We start from the raw sequence: 11,311 nt of genomic DNA, 5'->3' as shown, positions 1-11,311 counted from the left end.
ATTTCATTTAATCATCATGACAATACTGGTAGGTAGGTGTTAGTATTATTATTATCCCCTTTACAGATAAGGGAACTGAGGCAGATGGAAGTTGACTTGACCAGGCTCACACTGCTAGCTGTAAGTAAGACCAGGTTTAAATTTATGTCTTCTTTACTTGAAATACAGTATTCTATAACATTGCTACCTATATTACCTTAGAGGAATTATGGTGCCATTGTAATTTAAGGAGGGGCAGAGGGAAGTGATAAGTAATATAGCTCTTTCATTTAAAAAATGAGGGATTAAATAATCTTACATTGTGTCAAAATCATTTTACATCTCATTTGCCAGATGAAATAACAGAGGTTCAGAGAGAAATAACTGTCTGGAATCTCATGGTTAATAGAGGCAGTATGTTATGGTGAAAAGATCCCCCACTCATTTGGAGATCAAGTTCAAATCATTTGAACTTTTGGACTTAATTGTCCTCATTTGGAAAATTAGAACTTTTTGAGGTCCATTTTGACCTCAAATCACATTTATGAAGCAACAGAGCTGGGATTGGAATCCAGGAGGCCTTATCACATTTCCATTTCCAGTGTGATGGGTCCCTCAGAGCCTGATGGTTCAAGTCCCTTTAATTAAAAAAAACAAACAAACAAAAAACCTTGCCCACCCTAGTTAAAACACAGTCCATAAGATGGTAAAATTCAGTACCAGGAAAATAAAAACAGATAACAATCACCAGCTAGAAATGAAAATCATAAGTCCTAAAGTAAATCCAAAGTCCAGTAAGTCCAAAGTCCTAAAACTTTATATTTCTCTTTAAAGGGCCACAGCTGAATTCTAAATTGGTCTACCTTGGAGCAAAGTTTACTAAAACTGCCCCACATCTGTCTACAGCATTTTGGTACCAAATTGGGCTTGATAGGAATGGGAGAGTTACCTTAAACTTTAAACTTTCCCAGTTCTGGGAAGCACAGTTTTCTTACCCCAAATACCATATATTCTACTTTTAAATCCCATGATGAATGATGGAGGTTCTAGGCAGTCTATGTCTACAGTCACATGCATATGGGGAGATGAAAGGAGAGATTGTTGGGCATGATTCTTTGCCTAGACTCCTCTTGTGGGGGAAATTGGAATTAACACAAAGACTGGGCAAAGGGCTGGGTGAGGGATGGTTAAGGGCAGTATAATATCTCTGAGGGGAGAGATACCTAGCCTATGTCTTCAGAAATTATTCAACAAATATTTGAACTTGAGGTTCTAGTTGGGTTCTACTATTATCTTTTTTTTTAGTTTTATAAATGAAGTTTAATTCTCTAGGATCTTATCAGAACCCATGGGTTTCTTACAAATGTCAACATTTTCCCAACATTTTGAGGAGTTTTTATACAATTTAGACAAAAGCAGTAAAACTTTTGGTGGCCAGCCAATGAGATTTCATATAGATGACATGGTTTTATAAATACAATTCTCTCAAATCTTATATTTACTGAAAATTCCTATTGAACTTTTGAACAAGGGCATCCAGATGTGTAGGTAGAGTCATGGAGTCATTCCATTTATGCTAAAGAGTAAATGTTTACAAACAACAATAGGATTTTCTCTCTGCTCATCCAGGATGTCTCATCTTAAAGTTTGTTGATCAAGGTTCTAAAATTGTGATATTGACAATATTTAAGACATATATAAAAATTCAGCCATTTCTGAGAAACCCCTCAATATCCAATTTTTTGCCACCACAAAAAGAATTGCTAAAAATATTTTTGTATATGTGTGTCCTCTTCCTCTCCCATTGATCTCTTTGGAGCAGAGATCTAGATTGCTCTCCTTGGGTCAGAGGATATACACAATTTAATATTTATTTATTTATTCAATTCATTCATTCATTCATTTATTTATTTATGATTTTGCAAGGCAAATGGGGTTAAGTGGCTTGCCCAAGGCCACACAGCTAGGTTATTATTAAGTATCTGAAGCTGGATTTGAACTCAGGTCCTCCTGGCTGCAATGCTCTATCCACTGCTCCACCTAGCTGCCCCCCAATTTAATAGTTTTTTAAGTATAGTTCCCAATAGCTTTCCAGAATGGACCAATTCATAGCTCCCCCAAGAGTGCATTGAAGTATACATAACCCCTCCAGCATTTGTCCTCTTCTTTTTGTCAACTCTGCCAATCTGATCTCCCCAGTGTTTGGTGAGAATCCAACAGCTTATTTGTACAGTGCTTAGCACAGTGCTTGGCAGAAAGTAGGTGCTTAATAAATGCTTGTTGTACTTTCTTTCTAGTTTCTTATTACTATCTCTAGGACACTGGTGACTTTTAGAGCTTTTGAATTCAACATATTCATGAACTCATTTTCTTTAACTGAAACTCTCCCCTCTTTCAAATTTCTGTTACTTTCTAAGGCACCACCATCCTTGTCACCAAAGTTTGCAACCTAGGTGTCATCCTCAAATTCAAACCCTCTGTTACCATTCATATCCTGTTGTCAGTTGCCCAGTCCTGTCAGTTCTACTTTAGCATTATCTCTTGTATCTGACTTTGCTGCTACATTGTTGTAGGGTCCTCATCATCTCTTACTTGGACCTCCAACCTTCTGGTTGTTATCCTTGATGCAAGTTTCTCCCCACTTCTGTTCATCTTCCATTCAGCTGTCAAACTTATCTTTCTAAATTTTGCTATTATCTTTTGTGTAAGCTTAGACAAGACCCTCTGGATTTCATAGTGGAATGAGAGAAATCTCTCTCCTCTTTTGTATCCTTGGCCAAAATCCAAAAGATATGCCATTCTTCATGTCCCAATTAGGGTTGGGGGAATTTTGTTAACAGTTATATAGCCCTTTGAGGTTTGCAAAGCTCTTTACTTATTTTCTCTTGTTTGCTCCTCACAATCACCCTAGAAAGTAAATGAAGAATTTGAGGTAGGGACGGCTAGGTGGCGCAGTGGATAGAGCACCAGCCCTGGAGTCAGGAGTACCTGAGTTCAAATCCGACCTCAGACACTTAATAATTACCTTGCTGTGTGGCCTTGGGCAAGCCACTTAACCCCATTGACTTGCAAAAAAAAAACCTTAAAAAATAAAAAATAATAAAAAAAGAATTTGAGACAGACAAAAGTTAAACACTTAGCACAGTGCCTGGCCCATAGCTATATAAATACTTATTCCCTTCCTTTCTCTTCTCTTCCAGCTGGGTGACTTGCCCAGAATTACCCAGCCTAGTATAAGCATCTGAGGCTAGATTTGAACTTTGATCTCCTTGACTCCAATTCCATCACTCTGTTTCACTGTCACTAGTAGGTTAAGGAGAGAGGGTAGAAATAGAAGTTATGAAGAGGGTCTTTGTGTTAGTCTGGTTTAGCAGTTGAGAGATAACATGGAATTCTTTTTTTAACTTTAAATTTATTTATTATTCTTCTATCTACAGGCAAAGATAATTTTCAACATTCATTTTTTATCTTTAAATTTATTACTCCAATTACATGCAAAGATATAAACATTTATTCAAGATTTTGAATACCATATTTTTCTTCCTTCCTTTCTGTCTCCCTTCCCCTTGACAGAGAGAAATCTGATGGAGGTTATTCATGAAGGATTCTTCTATACCATCTTATACCCTTGAGCATGTATACTAGTCTAAGCCAGTATGTACAGTGAAGAGTTCTGATTGAAGTCTCTCCTCCTCCAGGAAACAATTTATGTAGAAGAAAAAGCACTGGGAATTGAATTAGATGATCTTTTAAGATCCCTTGAGGACAACTAGATGGGGCATTGAGAGAACACCAGACCTAGAGTTAGAAAGACAATTGCTGATTTTAAATCTGACCTCAAATACTTACTGGGCAAGTCACTTAATCTTGTTTGCCTCAGTTTCCTCATCTATAAGATGATCTGGAGAACAAAATGACAGCCATACCAGTATCTCTGCCAAGGAAATCCCAAATGGCATCATGGAGAGTTGGGCACAACCAAAACAACAAATAGAAAAAGCCTTGGGAATTGGATCTCTGAGGGAACCTTGGTAAAGGCAATCTGTAATTCTAGACTTCAAAGGTCCCTTGTGCAATGAAGGGTAGAGGACCTCAAATGGCAGAAGGTGGTAAAAGCTAATTGGGACCCTAGAGATCATATTTTTCCTAGGGAACAAGGGCATCCAGATAAGTGGGTGTAGGTGGAGTCATTGAGATCAAGAAAATACTGAAGAGGAGAAAGGAAGTCAATTAGGTAGGTGGAGAGAGGAATGAACCAGTTTTAATCTGAAAAAGAGGAATGAATGGGAGAAACCTTACATAAATATGCAGTGTTCCTAAGGTAAGTGAAGAATCCAGGATAATTTCTTGAAACTTGGGAGCTCAACATGGGGTTGATGATTAACTTTAATAGACTTGCTCATTTCATCGGTACAATAATCAGGGACAATTTTAGGGTATCTGTGATGGAGAATACCAGTTGTAACCAAAGAAAGAACTGTGGAATTTAAACAAAGACCAAAGACTATTACCTTCAATTTTAGAAAGGTTATCTTATATATTACATAATTTTACTATCTCCTGTATTTTATTTTTTCCTTAAGGATGTGATTTTTCTCTCAACACATTCAATTTTGATCAATGTATAGCATGGAAAAAATGTAAAGACTATCAGACTGCCTTCTGGGGGTAGGGGTGGGCGGAGGGAAGTGACATCGAGGGAAAAATTGTAAAATTCAAAACATTACAAAAATGATAGGAAGAACCTACTGTAGCTGCTGGCTACTTGAGTTTGGATCTACCTATGAGGAATCATTATTCAGACTTGGGAAAGCAAGGGTGGAAATGAAACAAAAATTTATTAAATGAAGTTACAACACATAAGAAAATGGTAGGTGAAGAAAGATAGAGACAAAGAACAGTCAAGCTGAGCTTGAATGGGCCAGCAAGTCAGAGAAGACTGGGGACCCTGAGTGGAGTCCAACCCAGGTTTTTAATAGGCTGGTCCTTATCCTGAGAGCAAAAGGTGGATTCCCTTTCCCTTTACTGGACCTGTAATTTTACATTAAACATTGAATCAATGGTGGTTGAGTTACATCAAGAATGGGGACCTCTATCCAATTTGACAAGATTATCAGCCTTTAAGATTATAAATTTTATTCCTGTTACAATCATAATTCTCTACTTGTAGTCAATATATCAGAGAGCTCAGTAGTGATCTGATAGGAATAGGAAAAATTTCTGATCAAGATGACTACTTAGATGAAGCTCCATTCAACCCAGTTCCCACAGATATACTCCATAACAAATAATGAAATTCATTGAGAAAATACATTAAAAGACTTTATCCACCACAGAACAGCACAGCAAACAAACCAGAAATCCACATGGACTAAGAAATAGAAAAGTCAGTCCCAGAATAACCTAGAATGATCAGAAATAAACGAGAAATACTTGTAGCTTGAAAGGCACCATCTAGATGACAGTTAGCTTTGTGATTAGCTCCCATGAAAAATCCCTGAGGTGGTTGGAAATCCATAGTATAGTCCTAGGACACAAGCAGGAATGGCAGTGACCAGTTCAGGAACATTTTTGTCTAGGGACTTTGAGGTCCATAGCATTTTGTCTTGAGATAGGATGGAGGCCCTGAAGATGCAGTACTCTGAACCTCAAATATGTAAGGGTACCCATAGCCCAGTAGTGTCCTTAGTATAGACATACCTTATGAGTTGAAGGCCCACATGGGAAACTAGATCACCCATGTTGAAGCCATATAGGTCAGATCATTTTGTCCAAAAGCGCAGCAGAGAGCTAAATCAAGATCTAAGGAAGGTCTAAGATGGGAGTAAACAGAAGATACAAAATAAAATCAATTCAGAGATATCCCAAAATCCAATTTAGAGAAAGAGATTACAATTTCAATCAGGGGGAAAGTGGATTTTCTATCAAGGTTACATGAATACCTGGAAAAAATGAGGCAAGAGATGAAAATGAGTGAAATAATAACTTGAAGGAAAAAGAAAGTGATAAAAATTTAACATGCAATAAAGTTCATGAAAATTAGAATAAAAGAAATGAATGACTCCATGAGACAAATATTAGAATTAAGAGACTAAAAAAAACTGCTTTCAAAAGCATTTGACTGATAGAACATAAGATCAGGAATCTCAAAGATAAAAAGACTTGTGATCGAAATGTCATCCACATCCAGAAGACAGAACTATGGAATCTGAATGCATATTGAAGCATACTATTTTAACTTTTTAAAAACTTTTTTTGTTTTTTTTTTCCTTTTGCATGATTTTCCCCTTTTGTTCTGATTCTTCTTGTGACTGGTGGCTCTAGTTTTGACTTAGAGAGGAGAATCCAAGTTTGAGCCTGGAGACAGAACTTAGAGGCCTGGGCATTATTCCCCATACCTTGGGACTACAACTTGATCATTAAAACTTGCTTCTAGGGGTGGCCAGGTGGCGCAGTGTATAGAGCACGGGCCCTGGGGTCAGGAGTACCTGAGTTCAAATCCGACCTCAGACAATAATTATCTAGTTGTGGCCTTGGGCTAGCCACTTAACCCCATTGCCTTGCAAAAACTAAAAAACAAAACAAAAATACTTGCTGCTAAAAATATAAAAAGAAAAATGAAAAAGAAAAAGGGAAAGAACCTAACCATAGATATTTATTGTGGGGATAGAGATGATCTGGGTTCATATTCCTTTTTCTATTTTTTTCAATTGAAATTTTATTTTTCCAATTATATGCAATGGTAGCTTTTCTCAGCATTCAACATTCATCCATTTGCAAATTTAGGATTCCACCCTCCCTTCCCTCCCCTTTGGCAAGGTGGCAACCAATCTGGTAAAATTTGTACATGTACATTCATTTTTAAAAATGTTTTTATATTTTATTTTTATTTACGAATTACTAAAATAGTCTTGTAAGAGTAAACATAATCCCCCTCCCCCACAACAATAGTAAAACCTCATGAAAAATGAAGTGAGAGAAAAAGAAAAAAATTGTACTTCAGTCTGTGTTGGGATACCATCAGTTCTGACTCTGGGATGGGTTGCATTCTTTATTGTATGTCCTTCAGAGAAGTTGCTTCCATATTTTTTTTTTCCACAGTTGCTATTGCTAATTGTATTTCCCCTCCATCCATTTCTCCCCACTCCTATTTACTTTATTCTCTCCTTTCACTTTGTCCTGACTTAAAAGCATACCAAGTGGCACAGAGGACAGAGCACTAGCCCTGGTACCAGGAGGACCCAAGCCCAGATTCCACCCTGGACACCCATAAATACCCAGCTGTGTGGTTCTGAGTGGGCCATCCCAACCCACTACCTTACAAAAAACAGTATGATGTGTCTTATTACCCTCTCCCATGATCTTCCCTCTCCTATCACCTATAACCCTTCCTTCCCCTCCCCTTGTTCACTTTCTCCCACCTCCTTCCTCTTCTTGTTCCTCTAGGGTAAGATAGATTTCTATACCCTGGTAAGGGTGTATGTTGTTTCTTCTCTGAACCAATTCCAGTGAAAATGAAGTCTCACTCATTCCCTTACACCTTCCCCCTCTTCCATTCTGTTGCAAAAGCTTTTTCTTGACTCTTTTATGTGATATGTCTTAGCCCATTCTACCTCTCCTTTCCCTTTCTCTCAGTTCATTTCTTTTTCACCCACTGATTCCATCTTTAAAATATATTTTACCTTCATATTCAACTCTCTCCTGTGCATTGTCTATATATGCTCCTTCTAATTGCTCTGATAAATGAGAAGGCTCATATGAATTATCTTCCCATGCAGGAATACAAACAATTCAACATCATTAAATCCCTCATAATTTCCCCTTCCTGTCCACTCTCTCTATGCTTTGGCTGAGTCTTGTACTTAGAGATCAAACTTTCTGTTCAGTTCTGATCGTTTCACCAGAAAACTTTGAAAGTCTTCTGTTTCATTGAATGTTCATCTTTTCTCCTGGAAAAGGATGTTCAGTTTTGCTGGATTGTAATCCAAGCTTTTTTGCCTTCAGGAATATATTCTGAGCCCTACAAATCCTTAATGTAGTTGCTGCTAAGTCCTCTGTGATAGGTCCACAATATTTGAATTTTTTTCTTTCTGGCTCCTTGTAATATTTTCTCTTTGACTTGGGAGTTCTGGAATTTGACTGTAAAATTTCTGGGAGTTATTTTTTTGGTATCTCTTACAGGAGAAGATCAGTGGATTATCTTAATTTCTATTTTACCCTCTGCTTCTAGGACATTAAGGCAGTTTTTCTGTAGAAATTCTTTAAAAATGAAGGCTTTTCCCCCCTGGTCATGACTTTCAGGTAGTCCAATAGTTTTTAAATTGTCTTTCCAGGATCTGTTTTTCAGGTCAGTTGTTTTTCCAGTGAGATGTTTCATATTTTTTTTTTTTTAGTTTTTCATTCTTTTGGTTTTGTTATATTGTTTCTTAATTCCTCACTAAGTCATCAGCTTCCCTCAGTTCTTCCATTCTGTGTTTCCATCTGACCAATTCTGCTTTTTAAGGCATTCTTCTCATTAACTTTTTTGGATTGCTTTTTCCATTTGACCTAAACTGCTTTTTTAACATGTTATTTTCTTTAATATTTTCTTGTATCTCCTTGACCAAGCTGCTGACTTGGTTATCATGATTTTTCCTCATTTGCTCTCATTTCTCTTCCCAATTTTTCATCTACCTCCCTTACTTGATTTTCAAAATCTTTTTTGAGCTCTTCCATAGTCTGAGCCCAATTCTTATTTTTCTTGGTGGCTTTGGATACAGAAGCTTGGACTTTGTCATCTTCTGAGTGTGTGATTTGATTCTCCATGGGACCAAAGTAATTTATAGTCAGGTTCTTTTTTTTCTGTTTACTCATTTCCCCAGTCTATGGCCTGTTTTGAGGTGCTTCCAAAGCTTTTGAATGCTATTGGGACACCACTGAAAAGGACCTCAGTTCCTTCAAGGTCTTATGACAGGCTCTGACTGCTCTCTTGGCCTGTGCTCTGCTCTGTGGATGACCATAAGCGCTCCCCTCTGCCCTGGAGCTCTGAGAAGGGTCCTTGGTCTATACAATAGGGATACCCAGATTACCACCAGGGTCTGAATATGGAAAATGCATCAGAGTCCTGTCCTAGGGATAGCAGAGAGACTTCTACAGTCTCATTCACCCCTTTACCTTCTGTTGCCTGAGTGCTCATGGAGCAGCTGCCTGGCAGCTCCCTGCTGAGTAGTTCTGCAAGCCTGCTTCTGTTTCCCAGGGCCAGGGCTGCACTGAAGGCCACGCTGCCCTAAGCTCCAGACTTACTATGAAAGAAGTTTCTTACTGATCTTCCACATTGTGCTCGGTGATCCCTGGGTTGGGAGGTCTGGATACTGCTTCTGCTGCCATGAGCCCAGGTGCCCCCAGGGACCCAGGAGCTTGGTGAACTGTTCATGGAAGGCTGGAGCTCATTCACTCAGGTGTAGTGTGAGCCTGGTTGCTGCTGTCCTTTCCAACCCCAATGGAACAGAGCCTTCCCAGATCTTCTAAGTTATTTTGGGCTGGAGAATTGCCTCAAAGGGTCTTTCTGTGGGTTCTGCCTCTCCGAAATTTAGAGTCATAATTTTCAGGCCTTTGGAGTTTTTTGGAAGCCAGCCTCTGGGAAACCCTATCTTCATGTGGCCCCAAGTACATTCATTTTTTAACATATTTACATAGTAGTCATGGTCAACTCCTTTAGCAATGAGAAATGTCAAATGATTCCAAGCATAAAAATATTTCTTAGAATGTCAAAAGGACTTTAAAATCAAAAGAGATTTGAGAAAAATTAGAAAAAAAATTAGGACTATCCAAGAAAAACAAGAAAATTATGAAAAGAAAGTCAAACAACTTAAAAGGAGAAAAAATGATTCCCTGAAAACTAGAATTAGGCAATGGACAGCTAATGACACAAAAAAAAAATAATGAAAAATCAAAATAATGAAAAAATAGAATGTGAAATATCTCATCAAAAAACAGTCTGGAGAAAAATATAATAGATTATCTGAAATTATGATTAAAGAAAAGAATCTTGATAGCAAATTACAAGAAATCAAGGAAAATTGCCCTGAAGTTTTGGAACAAAAAGACAAAGCAGGGCAAAAAAAAAATCACCAATTACTGTCTGAAAGAGATCCTAGGAGGAAAACTTATAGGAATATCATAGTCAAATTTTGAAGCTCCCAAGTTAAGGAGAAAATATTGGAAGCAACAAGAAAAAAAATTTAAATATCATGAAACTACAATGAGGATTACACAAGATCTAGCAGCTATCTGTTTAGATGAAGAACCATAGGTCTTAGAATACTATATTTCATAAAGCAAAAGAACTAGGGTTACACCCAAGGGCAATTTATACAGCAAAATTGGAATTTTTCTTTTTAAAAATGTTATTACCTATTCCAAAGATCTACAATCAGATCACACAAGATCTAGCAGCTTCTACAAAATTGGGAAGGGGGTCTTGGAATATAATCTTCTAAAAGGTAAAAGAGATAGTTTCATAACAAAGAATAACTTATCTTGCAAAGTTGAATACTATAATGGGATGAAATGCATCTTTAAGAGAACAGAGAACTTTCAAGCATTTCTGAACTTTGAACTATAAGCATGGGTCAAAAGAGCTCTAGAAAAATCAATTTATTCAAGTAATTGGAATAGATTGTACACTGATACAGTGATAGTATTTTACTTGGGAGAGATTTTCAGAATCTTCTAAGGATATTTGGCAACTTAAATAAGAAACAGACATTCTGTGGTCTTTAAGAGGGGAAAGGATAAAAAGAAAGCAAAAGGGTGAGAAAGAAGCAAGAAGAACTTACTATTTCTCATATTTGAGGTGTGTTAGAAGAATATACAATTGGGGTGGCTAGGTGGTGCAGTGGATAGAGCACTGGTCCTGGAGTCAGGAGTACCTGAGTTTAAATCCAGGCTCAGACACTTAATAATTACTTAGCTGTGTGGCCTTGGGCAAGCCACTTAACCCCATTTCCTTGTAAAAACTAAAAAAAAAAAATATACAATCATAGATCGGAGAAGCAAGCATCAAGTGAACCTCATCTGAAACAAAAAAGAGTTGGGTATTTGTATACATAGTTTAGTGAAGAAGTACATTAAACTCAACAGAGAAATGATCAAGGTTGAAGAAAGGGAAGAATAATACTTACAAAGTAATAGTTTCTAGGAAAACAAATTTCCTTAGCCTTAAGCTGGGAATACAAGGAAGAAAAGAAGAGCCAAGAACTAGAATCTTAAATATAAAGGCTGAACAAATTTTGGTTTATGAATGTAGTGTACAATAAATGCTCTGTAAAGAATGTTAAAAGATAAGATTTTT

The sequence above is a fragment of the Macrotis lagotis genome, chromosome 2, assembly GCF_037893015.1.
Source record: "Macrotis lagotis isolate mMagLag1 chromosome 2, bilby.v1.9.chrom.fasta, whole genome shotgun sequence".
In the NCBI taxonomy this organism is placed as follows: domain Eukaryota; kingdom Metazoa; phylum Chordata; class Mammalia; order Peramelemorphia; family Peramelidae; genus Macrotis; species Macrotis lagotis.
Note: the sequence above shows the minus strand (reverse complement) of the source record.